General features: G+C 49.2%; 1 protein-coding gene across 1 annotated transcript in view; it reads right to left on the reverse strand.

Annotated features, from left to right (window-relative positions):
- LOC125518113 (putative cysteine-rich receptor-like protein kinase 20) overlaps positions 1–18,519 on the reverse strand; it is a 74,817-nt gene that overhangs the window by 16,816 nt on the left and 39,482 nt on the right. The gene's annotated exons all lie outside the window — the stretch shown is intronic.

Here is an 18,519-nt window from a genome sequence, read left to right on the forward strand (position 1 = left end):
AGTTTAGTGGGAGTTGGACCTCCTTATAAGGGAGGTTTTTTTCCCACTTGTATGAGCATGAGAACAAGAGGGATATCCACGCGCGCTCCTTCTCCGCTGCCCGCCTCGCCATGACGCGACGCGGGTTGCGGGAATGAGCCGAGCCGATATCTAAATTTTTGCCACGCATGACGGGTATACGAAAGGTCACGTGGGAGTTGAAACGTTTTCTGTAGTGGACACTGAATTCGAACGGCGCGCCTCTTCGGCCGCTGCCTGTTCGCTTCGTCTCCCTTCGTTGCTTCACCTCCTGCCACAGCCTCTTCGCGTCCTTCTCCTGTGCCTATATAAGAGAGGTCGCTCCTCTCCAGAGAGAGACACAACAGAAGCTCCTCTTCCTCTCGCCACAAAGTTCCGACCACTGTGCTGCTGCTACGTTCTTCCCCATCCCATCTTGCGGCATGCACCGTAGGTCGGGACAGTAGGCCTCCGAAACTGCACCTTTTGAGTCCTGTACGGGAGAAGGGTGATAAGGTTTTTGGGGAGCGCTCAGCGCGACTACTGGCTGTTTCATCACGGACGATCCGGTCGCCGATGGCTACTTCCCCGATGACGACTTCTTCCCTGACATTCACGACCTCCTCGACGACATGGCAGGCGAGGACACCGATCCCAAGTCCAGCACTTCTGCTGCTGCTGTCCCGTACGTGTTCTTGTCTTTCCTGTTAAAGGTTCTGCCGCAGTTCCTTGTTCTAGTCCTTGTCCTACACATGATAGGTTCTACTTCATATATGCTACTTGCTATACTGTCGGCTTTAGATATGATAGGCTACGGTTCATATATGCAGAAGCTATTTACCTTCTCTCTGTCAGAACGCATGACTTGTTTTATCTCTACTATATTAGTCATGCTTTATCTAGTATTTCTGTTAATAAAATCATTTGGTAAATTGCTCATATTTCCAACAATCCAAAAACCTTATTATAGGCAATTTACCCCAAGTGGTTTTGCTGCTTCCATGAGACCTCCTATGTTTGAGGGTATCCACTATAAGAGGTGGCGCGTGAGAGCAGTCTTATGGTTTCAAACCATGAGTTGCTATGACGCCACTCTCGGCAAACCTGAAGGAGAGCTTGATGCTCAACAGGCACAAGCTTTTCAGAAAATGGATATTCTGTTTAAGGCTGCTCTCTTGAGTGTTCTTGGTGAGAACATAGTTGATGCTTATGCGTCAATTGATAATGGAAAAGATATGTGGGGTGCACTCGAGGCCAAGTTTGTGGTCTCGGATGCTGGCACTGAGCTGTACATCATGGAGCAATTCTATTATTACATGATGACTGAAGAGCGCTCCGTGGTTGAGCAAGCTCATGAGATACAGTCATTTGCTAGAGAACTTGAGCACTTCAGTTGTATGCTACTGGACAAGTTTGTTGCCGGAGGTATCATCACTAAGCTTCCCCCTTCATGGAGGAACTTTGCTACCTTGCTGAAGTATAAGAGGCAGGAGTTTTCCGTCCCAGATCTCATTGACACTCTTGATGTGGAAGAAAAGGCGAGAGCAAAGGACACACGTGCTCGAGGTATTGAGGGAGGATCTAGTGCCAATGTGGTACAGAAGCAGAACTTCCAGCCCCACAAGTTCAAGAATAAGAGCAAGTTTGATGGAAAAGCAAAGTTTGATGGGAAGAACAAGACTGTGCAACACACGAACTTCAAGAAGAAGAATGGCAATAAGAAAGGTGCTTGTCATGTGTGTGGGGATCCTGATCATTGGGCTCCTAGTTGCCCTAATCGCTATGACAAGCGTCATCCTGGGAAAGGCGGCAAGACCGCTAATGTTGTCATTGGAGACACTGACATGAAGGATGCTGGGTATGGTATATTTCCCACTATTCTTTCAGTATGTCATTCTCCTGACTGGTTGATTGACACGGGTGCTAATGTGCATGTATGCGGTGATATTTCCATGTTTTCGTCTTATCAGACCGCAGGGACTTCAACCGTGCTGATGGGCAACGGTTCAAGTGCTTCTGTTCGTGGTGTTGGCACGGTCGATCTGAAGTTTACTTCGGAGAAGATCGTGCGGCTGAAGAACGTGCATTATGTCCCCTTCGTCAATAAAAATCTTGTTAGAGGATCTCTTCTGTGTAGAGATGGCTACAAGCTTGTCTTTGAGTCGAATAAATTTGTAATATCCAAGTATGGAACCTTTGTTGGTAAAGGCTATGAGTCAGGAGGCTTGTTTCGTTTATCCTTATCAGACGTTTGCAATAAAGTTGTTAATCATATTTGCAACAATAGTGAATCCAATGTGTGGCATTCACGTCTTTGTCATGTTAACTTTGGTTGCATGTCGCGACTAGCGAAGTTGAACTCAATCCCTAGTTTCACCATCGTCAAGGGATCTAAGTGTCAAGTGTGTGTGCAAGCTAAACAACCTCGTAAGTCTCACACGACTGCGGAAATAAGAAATCTTGCACCACTAGAGCTCATACATTCAGATCTATGTGAAATGAATGGTGTGTTGACAAAAGGTGGAAAGAAATATTTCATGACATTAATTGATGACTCCACTAGATACTGTCGTGTGTATCTTCTGAAATCTAAGGATGAGGCTTTGAACTTTTTCAAGATCTATAAAGCTGAAGTGGAAAACCAACTTAATCGGAAAATCAAGAGGCTTAGGTCCGACCGTGGTGGAGAGTATTTTTCCAATGAGTTTGATGCTTTTTGTGCGGAACATGGTATAATCCATGAGAGTACGCCTCCCTACTCACCTCAGTCAAATGGGGTGGCCGAAAGAAAGAACCGTACTCTAACTGATTTGGTTAACGCCATGTTAGACACATCGGGTCTCTCCAAGGCATGGTGGGGGGAGGCGATATTGACAGCATGTCATGTCCTGAACCGAGTCCCCACAAAGAACAAAGAGATAACTCCATTCGAGGAATGGGAGAAGAAAAGGTTAAAACTCTCTTATCTGCGAACATGGGGTTGTTTGGTGAAAGTCAATGCTCCAATTTCAAAGAAGCGGAAGCTTGGACCAAAGACTGTGGATTGTGTTTTCCTGGGATATGCTTTTCATAGCATTGGCTATAGATTCTTGGTTGTAAAATCTGAGGTACCTGACATGCATGTCGGTACGATCATGGAGTCGAATGATGCGACTTTCTTTGAAGATATCTTTCCCATGAAGGATATGGCTACTCATCTAATCAGGAGATGCCTAGTTCATCGAATCAGGAACCAGTTACAATTACCGAACCTACAATTTCGATGGAACACTTTGAAAGTCCTGTGGAGGAGAACAATGAAGTTCCTATTAGGAGCAAGAGACAGAGGACTCCAAAGTCCTTTGGTGATTATTTTCTTGTGTACCTCATAGATGACACTCCCAGTTCTATTTCAGAGGCCTATGCATCTGAAGATGCTGACTACTGGAAGGAAGCGGTTCGTAGCGAGATGGATTCCATCTTGACGAATGAAACTTAGGAGATAACTGACCGTCCTTATGGGTGCAAACCTATAGGATGCAAATGGGTATTCAAGAAGAAGCTTAGGCCTTATGGTACTATTGAAAAGTACAAGGCTCGGCTCGTGGCTAAGGGTTATACCCAAAAGGAAGGTGAAGACTTTTTTGATACTTACTCACTTGTGGCTCGACTGACCACTATTCGAGTTCTACTTTCACTAGCTGCCTCGCATGGTCTTCTCGTTCATCAAATGGATGTTAAGACTGCTTTCCTAAATGGATAGTTGGACGAGGAAATTTATATGGAACAACCAGATGGGTTTGTACTAGATGGTCAGGAAGGGAAAGTGTGCAAGTTGCTGAAGTCTTTGGGGCTGTTTGGTTAGTTTCCATGTCCGCCCTGCCAAATCCTGGGCGCTATTGGCACGCCAAAATATTGGCGAGGGATTCAGCCGCCCGCGTTTCTGCCAACGATTTGGCTCAAGAGCAGCGGGAGGGAGCTGAGGCGGGCCGGCGCACCAAAATTTTGGAGGCGATCCAAGCGGCCAGCCGAAGCCTGGTCAACGACCAATGTTTTGGCTGGGCAGCTCAAGGCTCCAAACCAAACAGCCTCTTTATACGGACTTAAGCAAGCACCCAAACAGTGGCATGAGAAGTTTGAAAGAACTTTAACAGCTGCAGGCTTTGTTGTGAACGAAGCTGACAAATGTGTGTACTATCGCCATGGTGGGGGCGAGGGAGTTATCCTGTGCTTGTATGTTGATGACATACTGATTTTGGGAACCAATCTGAATGTTATTAAGGAGGTCAAGGATTTCCTATCTCGTTGTTTTGAGATGAAGGATTTAGGAGTGGCTGATGTCATTCTGAACATCAAGTTGTTGAGAGACGATGATGGTGGGATTACATTGCTTCAATCTCACTATGTGGAAAAGATCTTGAGTCGCTTTGGCTATAGTGACTGCAAGCCCTCTCCAACACCATATGATGCTAGTGTGTTGCTTCGAAAGAATCGAAGAATTGCTAGAGACCAATTGAAGTATTCTCAGATTATTGGCTCGCTTATGTACTTAGCCAGTGCTACAAGACCTGACATCTCTTTTGCTGTTAGCAAACTGAGTCGGTTTGTTTCAAAACCAGGAGATGTGCATTGGAAAGCTCTAGAAAGAGTTTTGCGTTATTTGAAAGGCACTGCAAATTATGGCATTCACTATACCGGACATCCAAAGGTGCTTGAAGGGTATAGTGACTCAAACTGGATCTCAGATGCTGATGAGATAAAGGCCACGAGCGGTTATGTATTCACTCATGGAGGTGGCGCTGTTTCTTGGAAGTCTTGCAAGCGGACCATCTTAACGAGGTCAATAATGGAAGCAGAACTCACAGCACTAGATACAGCTACGGTTGAAGCAGATTGGCTTCGCCGGCTCTTGAATGACTTGCCGGTTGTTGAGAAACCTGTACCGGGTGTCCTTATGAACTGCGACAATCAAATTGTGATCACGAAAGTGAGCAGCTCAAAGGATAACATGAAGTCATCAAGACACGTTCAGAAAAGGTTAAAGTCTGTCAGGAAAATGAAAAACTCCAGAGTTATTGCGTTGGATTATATCCAAACGTCTAAAAATCTGGCAGATCCTTTTACCAAGGGTCTATCACATAATGTGATAGATAATGCATCGAGGGAGATGGGTATGAGACCCACAATATGAGTTGTTCACAGTGGTAACCTATTCTTTGTGATCGGAGATCCCGTGAATTAGATGTGGAAGACAAGCTGTTGGTCAACTGAGAGGAGAGTATCCTTACTATTCACAATACCACTCCATGAATATGCAATACTCTCCTAATCTGCATGGCAGGTTGATGTATATCTTAATGTGTTCTAAGTGGCTTATTTAAGCAAAGATGTTATCCTGCAGAACATCTTTTGAAGAACACACCTATATGAGTCTGATTGTCAAACGTCGCAATCTATGAGAGTAGGGTTCTCTCTAGTAAACTCATGAAAGGTCATGGAGTATGACGCATAAGCTCCACCCGCGGGGAAGATCCACGGTAGCCACGTATCGGTCAAGGCTTTATGTGAAGCTAGATTCGCAGAAAACTTGCAGTTCAAGGCCCAGTCCACTGTTCAAGTTGCTTACTAGTGTAGCATAGAGTTCTAGGTGAAAGTTCAACTTAACAGTCTCCACTGCAGTACCGGTATATAAAACAGTGTTTTGGAACCAAGGGCAAATTTCTGTGTGCCTCTGGGATCTAGTGGGGGATTGCTGGAATTTAGTCTATTTTGGGCAGCCCAATAACTATTTCAGAAATTCCTAATAAATCCTAGAGGCCCACTTAGCCCATTTGTGCAAAGCAAGGGATACTAAAGTTTAGTCCCACATTGCTAGTTTAGTGGGAGTTGGACCTCCTTATAAGGGAGGTTCTTTTCTCACTTGTAAGAGTATGAGAACAAGAGGGATATCCACGCGCGCTCCTCCTCCGCCGTCCGCCTCGCCACGTCACGCCTCATCACGCCACGCCGCGCCGCAGGTTGCGGGAATGAGCCGAGCCGATATCTAAATTTTTGCCACGCACGACGGGTATACGAAAGGTCATGTGGGAGTTGAAACGTTTTCTGTAGTGGACACTGAATTCGAATGGCGCGCCTCTTCGGCCGCTGCCTGTTCGCTTCGTCTCCCTTCGTTGCTTCACCTCCTGCCACAGCCTCTTCGCGTCCTTCTCCTGTGCCTATATAAGAGAGGTCGCTCCTCTCTAGAGAGACACAACAGAAGCTCATCTTCCTCTCGCCACAAAGTTCCGACCACTGTGTTGCTGCTACGTTCTTCCCCATCCCATCTTGCGGCGTGCACGGCAGATCGGGACAGTAGGCCTCCGAAACCGCACCTTTTGAGTCCTGTACGGGATAAGGGTGATAAGGTTTTTGGGGAGCGCTCAGCGCGACTACTGGCTGTTTCATCACGGACGATCCGGTCGCCGACGGCTACTTCCCCGATGACGACTTCTTCCCCGACGACATGGCAGGCGAGGACACCGACCCCAAGTCCAGCGCTTCTGCTGCTGTTGTCCCGTACGTGTTCTTGTCTTTCCTGTTAAAGGTTCTGCCGCAGTTCCTTGTTCTAGTCCTTGTCCTACACATGATAGGTTCTACTTCATATATGCTACTTACTATACTGTCTACTTTAGATATGATAGGCTACGGTTCATATATGCAGAAGCTATTTACCTTCTCTCTGTCAGAACGCATGACTTGTTTTATCTCTACTATATTTGTCATGCTTTATCTAGTATTTCTGTTAATAAAATCATTTGGTAAATTGCTCATATTTCCAACAGAAAATACGTACAGTTTGGATTGATTTGGATTATAGCATTTGCAATTTGGTCTGGTCTAGTCTGGCTGCTGGACTTATAACTGTATGGATTGGGCTGGATTTAAACTGGATTACAAACTATTCCCAGGTTTTTCTGCGCTACGGTGCATGATTTCGTGGTGGTGATTCAGATCAGATCAGCCGGTTGGTGGTAACTGCAAACATGATGCAGTGACTTCTTATGGCTCCACGATGATGGTGATCACTGGAAGGTCTTCGAGAGTGTTCATCTCTTCAGATCCGGTGGTTAACTTCGGCGGTGAGGTACAAATTATGAACGATGACTTGATGCAAAGGAATGGTTGTGCAGTGGCGGCGGGCGCAATGCTTGTAGCTGTCGGGATCGTGGAAAAGTGGTGGCAGCAACACATTAGTGACTTTGATGGTGGTGCAATTAGAGCACCCGGTCTTGAGCCCCGGGGCGAAAGCTTAGGTCAGACCCGAGTGGTTATACCTGGCATTGGCGATGTTTCTTACGTCGTTACCTTGTTGAAGGCATTGCTCGGATATGCTCGGACTGATTCTTCAGGGTGAAAACCTAGATTCTGACCTTGTGGTTGAATCTGGCGACGACAGCGCTTGAGTGTTGCTCCCTTCTTGAAGGCGTTGCTGTTGAAGAACCTCGTCGTTAAGGGATGGCAATGGGTCGGGTTTGGATCGGGTTGAACAATCTCAAATCCATATCCATGTCCATGAACACAGTCTTTGCCCGCCATGAAAAAATCCATGGGTGAAAAATTGTGTCCATGTCCAAATCCGATGGATATCCATACCCATTGGATATCCATTGGGTCCTCTTGAGACATAACACAATAGACAATATTAACATAAACTCTTCCATTCTTCACCTCATGGTAGGCTAGGCTTCATTTATGGTAAATCAACATCCACTAACAACCTAAGATCATTTAGTATTTTTCTAACAGATGAGAATGACGAGTCATTTAAGAAGGAGGTAAAAATAAGGGAAGGGGTGTTGGAGTATGTTACAGAGGGGATTGAATGTCAACTAAAAAAGTTACGATGGGGATTGTGTAATTTCTTATGCATGTTTTAGATAAAAAAAGTGTAAAATTGCTGTGGGACATACGACCGTGGGGCAGGGATAGCAGATTTTTTCCCCATTAAGTCATACTATCGGATCGGGTTGGTTTATATCCATGGGTACAAGATTATATCCATGCCCTATCCACGAACAATCGGGTTGAGTTTGGGCGCCGCCTATGGACACAAAAGCATATCCAAACCCTATCTATTCAGGTCGGATATCCATGGATATCCATGTCCATGGATAAAATTGCCATCCTACGTCGTCAATGTGGTGTCATGAGATGGTTGGTGCGGATACAGTCTCTGTTCTAGTTTGTCAATCCTAGATCTGATCGCTTTGGAGCTTTTTTTCTTTTTTCCTCGCCTACTCATAGCTTTGATCTTATATGACTTTGCTTGTCGCCGGTGAGTTTTCGCATATGTGTGAATTGATGTTGGCTGTGTGACGCCCGGGTAATTAAGCTACAGTAATCCTCACTAATGATGCCACGTCACCTCTGTCACTGTAGTTAATCTCGGGTTAAATCAAAACGGTTTCGAAATTCAATTCAAAATTATGATGGTAATAAAAGTTTTCAAAAAAAAAATCAAACTAAAATGTTCGGGGGTTGTCAAATATTACAAGGTTAATTGTGGTGGGGTGCACACATTTTTATAAAGTGTCTGAATATTTTAAAATGAAATAAAACAGAAGAGAAAATAAATTAAGAAAAGAAAAATAAAACAAAGGAGAGGGGAAAAAAACCCCCTGGCCAAACTGGGCCAAGCCCACCTGGCCCAGCCGGCCAGCCCCTGGCCCGGCCCACCCCCCTCACTCCCATAACCCCCCCCCGGTCGGCGGAAACCCTAGCCGACACCCCATTCCCCCCCGATCCCCTTCTCCTCCCTCCCCCGCCGATCTGGATCGGGATCCGCCCGATCCCGTCGCCCCCGACGCCGGCGCCCCACCCCAGCGGCGCTCGTCCTCCTCCCCTCCTCCCCGACCGGCCGCGCAGGACGCCCGAACCCCCCCCTCGTCGCCTCGGGACCGTCCCCGACTCCCACCTCGCCGGATCCGCATCGCCGGACGGCCGCCGCCTCGACCTCCTCCCCGCCGGACGCCCCCGAGCCCGCTTCCGAGACCCCACGCGTCCCCCCCCCCCCGTGAGCTCTTCCCTCCCCTGCTTCGCTCTGTAGTCGTAGGGGTCGACCCCCGCGCTCGGTCGCCATGGCCGGAGCTCGCTCCGGCGCCGCGCTCGTCGCGCTCCGGCTCGCACCGGCTCACCGCGCCCCACGTACCCCCCTCCCCTCGCGCCTCCTCCGCTCGGTCGAGGCCCCCCTCCTCTTCCCCCTCGTTCCGCTCCGTACCCGAGCGCCCCCGTCGCGGATCTCGTCGCCGGCGCCCTTCCAGTGACCAAATGGTCACGGGGCCGAGCCCCTTGTGCTCAGCGCGTCGCGCAGCCCCCCTGGCCTTCCCGTTAGCCCCGTAGCGCGATCCCGACGCGGTCCCGAATCCCACCGCCGCCTCCGCCGCTCGCCGGCGTCGTTTCCGGCCAAGTCCGGCCGTGCCTCTGCCACCGTTGGACGCGGCATCCTCTCCACGTTCGAACGCACCCGCCCGCGGCCATTTTTGCCGCCGGACGGCGAATCCCGGCGAGGTCCGGCGCCCCTCCGCCGCGGGAACGCTCCCCGGAGCTCCACAACGCCGGCCGCCGACGTGGCCGACCTGGGGCCACCCCTGGGTCACTGACCCGTGGGCCCTAGGGGCCCGGCCGGCCTGTTGACCCGGTCAGCCTTGCTGACTGGACCGGCCATGCCACTGACCGCAGGCCCCCCCCAGAACGTTAAAAATATAAATAAATGATAATTAAAATATTAATTAATTAATTAAGTAAATACTTAATTTAATTAATCCTGATTAATTAACCTAATGGCTAATTAACCTAATTAACTATTGTTAATTAACTAACAGAGTATGACGAACGGGACCCACCTGTCAGGTTGACCAAGTCAACCCTGTTGACTGCTGACGTCAGCATGACATCATGCTGACGTCATAAATTCATTTTTCGAATTAAATAATTAATTAATTAAATTCCAGAAATTAATAAAATCTTTAGAAAATCATATCTTTTAATCCGTAACTCGGATTAAAATATTTTCAACATGAAAGTTGCTCAGAACGACGAGACGAATCCGGATACGCAGTCCGTTCGTCCGCCACACACCCCTAACCTATCGAACCCGTAACTTTCCCCCTCCGGCTCCTCTGCCCGAAATCACGAAACACCGGGAATACTTTCCCGGATGTTTCCCCCCTTAACCGGTACCACCTCATACCACGTTAGGGCACGCCTAGCATCGTTACTTGTCATGTCATGCTTCACTAGGCATATGCTTGCATTATATTTATTGTTTCTTCCCCGTCTTCTCTCTCTAGACACCGAGACCGACGCCGCTGCTACCCCGTACGACTACGGTGTTGACGACCCCTCTCTCTTGCCAGAGCAACCAGGCAAGCCCCCCCTTTGATCACCAGATATCGCCTACTCTTCTCTATACTGCTTGCATTAGAGTAGTGTAGCATGTTACTGCTTCCCGTTAATCCCATACTGATGCATAGCCTGTCCTTGCTACTACTGTTGTTACCTTTACCTGCAATCCTAATGCTTAGTATAGGATGCTAGTTTATCATCAGTGGCCCAACATCCTTGTCCGTCTGCCATGCTATACTATCGGGCCGTGATCACTCGGGAGTTGATCACGGGTATATACTATATACTTTGTACATGATAATGTGGTGATTAAAGACGGGTCGGCTCGTAGGAGCACCCGCGAGTGGATCTTTGAGGTGGAGCGACAGGGCAGGTTCCGACCACCTAGGAGAGAGGTGGGCCTGGCCCTGGTCGGCGTTCGCGGATACTTAACACGCTTAACGAGATCTGGGTATTTGATCTGAGTCTGGCCATTTGGTCTATACGCACTAACCATCTACGCGGGAGTAGTTATGGGTATCCTGGCGTCGTGGTATCAGCCGAAGCCTTCTTGACGTCAGCGACGGAGCGGCGCGCGCTGGATTGGACTGGAACGCCACTAGGCTAGGTCTGCTTCCGGCCGCCCACGCAACGTGCAGGTGTGCTAAGGGCGATGGGCCCAGACCCCCGGGCGCTTAGGTTTAGACCGGCGTGCTGACCTCTCTGTTGGTCTAGGTGGGGCTGCGACGTGTTGATCTTCCGAGGCCGGGCATGACCCAGGAAAGTGTGTCCGGCCAAATGGGATCGAGCGTGTTGGGGTATGTGGTGCACCCCTGCAGGGAAGTTAATCTATTCGAATAGCCGTGATCTTCGGTAACAGGACGACTTGGAGTTGTATCTTGACCTTATGACAACTAGAACCGGATACTTAATAAAACACACCCTTCCAAGTGCCAGATACAACCGGTGGTCGCTCTCTCACAGGGCGACGAGGGGAGGATCATCGGTTAGGGTTATGCTATGCGATGCTACTTGGAGGTATTCAGTCTACTCTCTTCTACATGCTGCAAGACGGAGGCTGCCAGAAGCGTAGTCTTCGAAAGGATTAGCTATCCCCCCTCTTATTCTGGCTTTCTGTAGTTCAGTCCACCGATATGGCCCTTTACACATTTACCCATGCATATGTAGTGTAGCTCCTTGCTTGCGAGTACTTTGGATGAGTACTCACGGTTGCTTTCTCCTTCTTTCCCTCTATCCCTTCTACCTGGTTGCCGCAACCAGATGTTGGAGCCCAGGATCCAGACGCCACCGTCGACGACGACTCCTACTACACCGGAGGTGCCTACTACTACGTGGTGCCCGCTGACGACGACCAGGAGTAGTTTAGGAGGATCCCAGGCAGGAGGCCTGCGCCTTTTTCGATTTGTGTCCCAGTTTGTGCTAGCCTTCTTAAGGCAAACTTGTTTAACTTATGTCTGTACTCAGATATTGTTGCTTCCGCTGACTCGTCTATGATCGAGCTCTTGTATTCGAGCCCTCGAGGCCCATGGCTTGTAATATGATGCTTGTATGACTTATTTTATTTGTAGAGTTGTGTTGTGATATCTTCCCGTGAGTCCTTGATCTTGATCGTACACATTTGCATGCATGATTAGTGTACGGTTGAATCGGGGGCGTCACAAGTTGGTATCAGAGCCGACTGCCTGTAGGAACCCCCCTTCCACACTCCTTGGCCGAAGTCGAGTCTAGACATTGCAAAAACTTTTACTAACTTGGCTGTGTGCCTTACGGGCCCACGTCACCATTGGGTGGTGCTAGGATCTTTTACTCCTCGACCTTTACTCTGGGACTCTGAACTCTCTCCTACTCGGGTTAAACGATTTTACTAACTCTGACACTAGGGTCCCGTTACGACATTCACCCCAAAGTTGGATAAGCCCTAGTTGTTCTTTAGAGTAGTAATTGAACATTATCCACATTGTCATTTGACTCCTGTGAAAACATCTTTGTTTTCAGATGGAACCCACGAGGCAGGTCATGCGCCACACGACGGCCATTGGTGCCTCAGGATCACCTGCTGTGTTGGTTGAGATGATGACTTATCTGGGTTATCGCTGGCACCCTGAGTACACCGTCTATGAGGAGTACCAGGACTTCAACCAGGAGCAGTACCGTGCCATCGTCCACCTCTACTCTCGAGAGTATGACTCCACTACCGTGCTGCACACTGCTCATGGTGTTGGAGTGACTATCGATATGGCGGTCCACGATGCTGCTTATGCTGCTCTGACACGTCTTCGTGGAGAGTATCAGGAGTTGGATACCTCCCCCTTCAGGCACGTTGCTATCGCATCCGATGTTGGTGCGAAGGGTTACTACACTGCTGCCTACTCCACTATCACCCGAGAGCCCTTCTACCATCAGAACCTGGTTCTGCATGCTGATGGGCTGGATCGCGCTAACCGAGATCTTCGCCACGAGTTGTACACCACTCGTCAGCACCTTTACCGTGCTCTGACACCGTTGCACCCCTATGTCCGATCTGGTGATCTATCGCGTTCTGCGGTCTACCCTGCCAGGACCGTGATGCCTCAGGGCGTCGGCTGGCCAGATGTGGGAGGCTACTCTCCTGCACTTGGTCCTCTTCTACCACTTGAGCGTCAGGTTCTGCACCAGAGTACCTGCGGACCCCAGGTTGCCGACGTGGTGTACCCGATGCCACACTACCAGCTTTCAGGCTACAACTACCTCCGAAGTACCGCGTGGGACTGATGTAGACTTGCTTGTTAGTGTTAGATGCATTCGCCGCGAGCCTGCGTGCCGCCTATGATGTCTTAGTCTATGTACCAAACTCTGTGTAACGAACTCCATGCATGATCTCTTTTGTAAGATATGTCGACTACTATGTAGTATCTATCGTGCTGCTTTCGTTGTGCATGTTTCATCATGAATGATTCTTGTTTCTTTTTTGCAATTCCTCAATGCTGAACTACCCCTGTTAAATATTAGCAGGATGGTTAGACCAGGTGGTCGTGGTCGTGGTGGCAACGCCCCACCACCGCCTGAGTACATGGCTGGTATGATCCAACAGCTTGAGATGAATCGCCAGTTCATGGAGAATATGATGGCTCAGTTTCCTCGCCCCAATATGAACCAGCAGCCAACCCCAGTGACTCTGCAGGATTTCATGCGCCTGAACCCAACTGTGTACCGCAGCTCAACTCAGCCTCTGGATGCTAATGACTGGCTCCGTGACATCACCTATGAGATGGAGTCTGCTGATGTAGCCCCTACCAGCTATGTCACCTTTGCTTCCTTCTTCCTGAAAGGACCCGCGGCTCAATGGTGGGACAGCCACAGGCGTACTCTGCCAGCTGGAACAATCATCACCTGGCCAGACTTCCAAGCTGCCTTCCGTGCTCGCTTCATTCCTCAGGGAGTTATGGACCGGAAGAAGCGTGAGTTCCGCAACCTCACCCAAGGCAACAGAACTGTGGAAGCTTATCAGCGGGAGTTTCTGGACTTGTCCCGCTATGCTGAAGAGGACATTGCAACTGATGCACGCAGACAGGAGAAGTTCCGGGATGGCCTTCAAGCTGACATCAAACTCGCACTTCTAGTGCATGATTTTGCTGATTTCGCCACTCTGGTGAACAAAGCCATCAATGTCGAAACTGGTCTGCAGGAATACCAGAGCTCTCACAGGCGCAACCGTGACACGGGCTCATCTTCGGGCCCGTCCTCGCAGAAGCGCAAGATATGGATTCCCAATAGCTTGTACCAGCCGGATGCACCTACCCCAAGGCAGACCTATGCTGCACCTCGTCTGCCTACTCCTCCGACTAGGCGGCCAAGACTCCCAGCTCCACCACCACAAGCTCCTGTTCCCACTCCCAATAATGGATTGTGCTTCAGGTGTGGACAACCAGGGCATCGTGCTAGGGAATGCAACCAGAACCCGAATCAACTGGCCCTTCCAGCAACTGGCCGTGGAAGCAACCAGCCCCGCAGCAACAATGCCAAATCTTATGGTCGTGTTCATGCCAACCACGTTGATCTGAGCGAAGCTCAAGACCAGCCTGCTACTGTGATGGGTACCCTCCTCGTAAATTCAGTACCAGCATCCGTTTTATTTGATACAGGTGCATCGCATTCATTCATGTCAGAAGGTTTTGCATGCTTGCACGACATTAAATGTGAGAACATGGATGCTTCACTATTAGTACACACCCCTGCGGGCCAATGTCGAACCTCCATGATTTGCAACGACGTCCCTGTAGAAATCGAAGGACTGGAATTCCTTGTCTCTCCCATCGTACTGAAGTCCTGTAGCATTGATCTCATTCTGGGAATGAATTGGTTAAAAGCGCATACTGCTTCTATAGTTTGCGCCACTAAGGTCGTCCATCTGCTACACCCTTCTGATGAAATAATAGCTTACCAAGCTCATCTAGTTCAGAACGCCGAGGCACGACTTTATGCCTTGAATGCGTTGAACGCTGCACCACTCGAGGGCATTGAAAACATTCCCGTCGTTCGTGAATTCCAAGACGTCTTTCCAGAAGAACTTCCAGGGATTCCCCCTGCTAGAGCTGTCGAGTTCATCATCGACTTGAAAGCTGGCACTACCCCTATAGCTAAACGACCCTACAAGATGCCGCCGCATGAACTCATTGAGCTTAAGGAGGAAATCGACAAATCTCTTACCAAAGGTTTCATTCGCCCAAGTTGCTCTCCTTGGGGAGCACCTTCTCTCTTTGTTAAGAAGAAGGATGGGACAAACCGATTAGTCCAAGACTACCGTCCTATAAACCAAGCTACCGTTCAGAATAAATATCCTCTTCCTCGAATCAATGACCTTTATGATCAACTGGCTGGCTCATCAGTGTTCTCCAAACTCGACTTGAGGTTGGGTTACCACCAGATCCGTGTTCGTGAAGAGGACATCCCAAAAACCGCCTTCGTGACTCGGTATGGATCATATGAGTACACAGTCATGTCATTCGGCTTAACGAATGCTCCCGCCACCTTCTCTCGTCTGATGAATTATATATTCATGGATTACCTCGACAAGTTCGTCGTGGTTTATCTGGACGATATCCTTGTATTTTCCAAGAACGAGGAAGAACATGCTGGACATCTGCGTCTTGTGCTAGAGAAGCTTCGAGAACATCAACTGTATGCTAAGTATTCCAAGTGTGAATTCTGGCTCCCCGAAGTAACCTATCTTGGGCATGTCATCTCCAAGGATGGTATTGCCGTCAACCCTGAACGAGTTCAAGCTATTCTCGATTGGACTCCTCCGAAGAACGTCAAGCAAGTCCGAAGTTTCCTCGGTCTCGCCAGCTACTGCCGTCGATTCGTCGAGAACTTCTCCAAGATTGCCAGGCCCCTGACTAATCTGTTGCATAAGGGTGTCAAGTTTGACTGGACAGACAAGTGTCAGGAAAGTTTCCAGGCGCTCAAAGACAAGTTGACTTCTGCCCCCGTACTTGCTCCACCTGATACTAAGAAGGACTTCGTCATTTACTGCGACGCTTCACGTCAAGGATTAGGCTGTGTCCTAATGCAAGAGCGCAGAGTGATTGCTTATGCCTCTCGTCAATTGCGCCCTCACGAAGAAAACTACCCAGTTCACGACCTCGAGCTTGCTGCTGTCATTCATGCACTGAAGCAGTGGCGACATTACCTTCTCGGTAATCGTTGCGAGATCTTCACCGACCATCAAAGTCTGAAGTATCTGTTTACTCAGCCAGATTTGAACCTACGCCAGCAAAGATGGATGGAGACTGTTGCAGACTTTGACGTGGGTATATCCTATACCCCCGGCAAGGCTAATGTAATGGCTGATGCCTTGAGCCGCAAGTCTTACTGCAACCACCTCCAGGTCCACAAAGTTCAGCCCTCGCTTACCGAAGAATTTAGAAGGCCGAACCTCCATATTGTTCCCCCGGGATCACTCGCTCCCCCTCCTGAAGGTTTCCCCAAACAGAACCTCCATGTTGTTTCCAAGGGTTCTCTCAATACCCTGGTTGCGAAACCAGATCTTGTGGACACCATCAAATGGATACAGAAGTGTGACGATGAAGTCCTCAAGATTAAGCGCGACCTCAAAAGGGGAAAGCCCTCATTCTTCTCTATCGCCGACGATGGCGCCTTGTATTTCAAAGGCCGCCTAGTGGTACCGTCTTCAAAGAAAAACCTGGATAAGACTAAAAGGGTTATGCAAGAAGCCCATGATACGCCTCTGTCCATCCATCCTGGTAGTACAAAGATGTACCAGGATATTCGTCAAAGATTCTGGTGGTCTAATATGAAGCAGGACATTGCTCGTTATGTTGCTGAGTGTGACATTTGTCGCCGAATCAAAGCAGAGCATCAAAGGCCTGCTGGAACTCTGCAACCTATCTCTATTCCTGAATGGAAATGGGACCATGTTGAAATGGACTTCGTCACTGGATTTCCCAAATCTCAGAAAGGTAATGATGCTATTCTTGTCGTCATTGACCGGCTTTCCAAAGTTGCCCATTTTCTGGCGGTCAAAGAGACAATCACTGCTAGTCAGCTTGCTACTCTCTACATGTCCAGAATTGTTTCACTTCACGGTATTCCACTGGTTATCAGTTCGGACCGTGGCAGCTTATTCACCTCAAGATTCTGGGCAAGTTTCCAAGAAGCTATGGGGACTCATCTGTCGTTCAGTACTGCGTTCCATCCTCAGTCCCAAGGGCAAGTTGAACGTGTCAACCAAGTTCTCGAAGACATGCTTCGAGCTTGTGTAATCTCATTCGGCAAGAAATGGGAGGAATCTCTTCCATATGCCGAGTTCTCTTATAATAATAGCTATCAAGCTAGTCTGAAGATGTCCCCCTTCGAAGTGCTTTATGGACGAAAGTGTCGAACCCCTCTGAACTGGTTAGAAACTGGGGAACGCCCACTCTTCGGTCCGGATATTATCCAACAGGCCGAAGAACAAGTTCGCATTATTCGCGAGAATCTCAAGACTGCTCAGTCACGTCAGAAAAGTCAGTATGACCGTCATCACCAAGACATGCTCTATCAACCTGGCGAAAGGGCTTATCTTCGAGTTACACCAATGAAGGGTGCTCACCGCTTCGGGATCAAGGGCAAGCTAGCTTCTCGCTATATTGGCCCATTCACTATTCTGGAAAGGCGTGGAAAAGTGGCATATCAACTGGAGCTTCCGTCGAACCTTTCTCAGGTTCACGATGTGTTCCACGTGTCACAACTCCGACGCTGCTTCAAGGACCCAATCCGAGCAGTGGATCATGAAGTGCTCGAATTGCAGCAGGACCTCTCCTATAAAGAGCATCCGGTCCGCATTCTCGACCAAGCTGAACGCCGCACACGTCAGAAGGCGATCAAGTTCCTCAAAGTCCAGTGGTCGAATCACTCTGAAGACGAAGCCACCTGGGAACGCGAGGATCGTCTGCGTGATGAATACCCCGCACTCTTTCCTTCTACCTCCTAAATCTCGGGACGAGATTTCTTGTAGTGGAGGAGAATTGTGACGCCCGGGTAATTAAGCTATAGTAATCCTCACTAATGATGCCACGTCACCTCTGTCGCTGTAGTTAATCTCGGGTTAAATCAAAACGGTTTCGAAATTCAATTCAAAATTATGATGGTAATAAAAGTTTTCAAAAAAAAATCAAACTAAAATGTTCGGGGGTTGTCAAATATTACAAGGTTAATTATGGTGGGGTGCACACATTTTTATAAAGTGTCTGAATATTTTAAAATGAAATAAAACAGAAGAGAAAATAAATTAAGAAAAGAAAAATAAAACAAAGGAGAGGGAAAAAAACCCCCCTGGCCAAACTGGGCCAAGCCCACCTGGCCCAGCCGGCCAGCCCCTGGCCCGGCCCACCCCCTCACTCCCATAACCCCCCCGGTCGGCGGAAACCCTAGCCGACACCCCATTCCCCCCGATCCCCTTCTCCTCCCTCCCCCGCCGATCTGGATCGGGATCCGCCCGATCCCGTCGCCCCCGACGCCGGCGCCCCACCCCACCGGCGCTCGTCCTCCTCCCCTCCTCCCCGACCGGCCGCGCAGGACGCCCGAACCCCCCCCCCCTCGTCGCCTCGGGACCGTCCCCGACTCCCACCTCGCCGGATCCGCATCGCCGGACGGCCGCCGCCTCGACCTCCTCCCCGCCGG

Source organism: Triticum urartu, chromosome 7A (genome assembly GCF_056163025.1).
Source record: "Triticum urartu cultivar PI428250 chromosome 7A, HENAU_Tu73, whole genome shotgun sequence".
Lineage (NCBI taxonomy): Eukaryota > Viridiplantae > Streptophyta > Magnoliopsida > Poales > Poaceae > Triticum > Triticum urartu.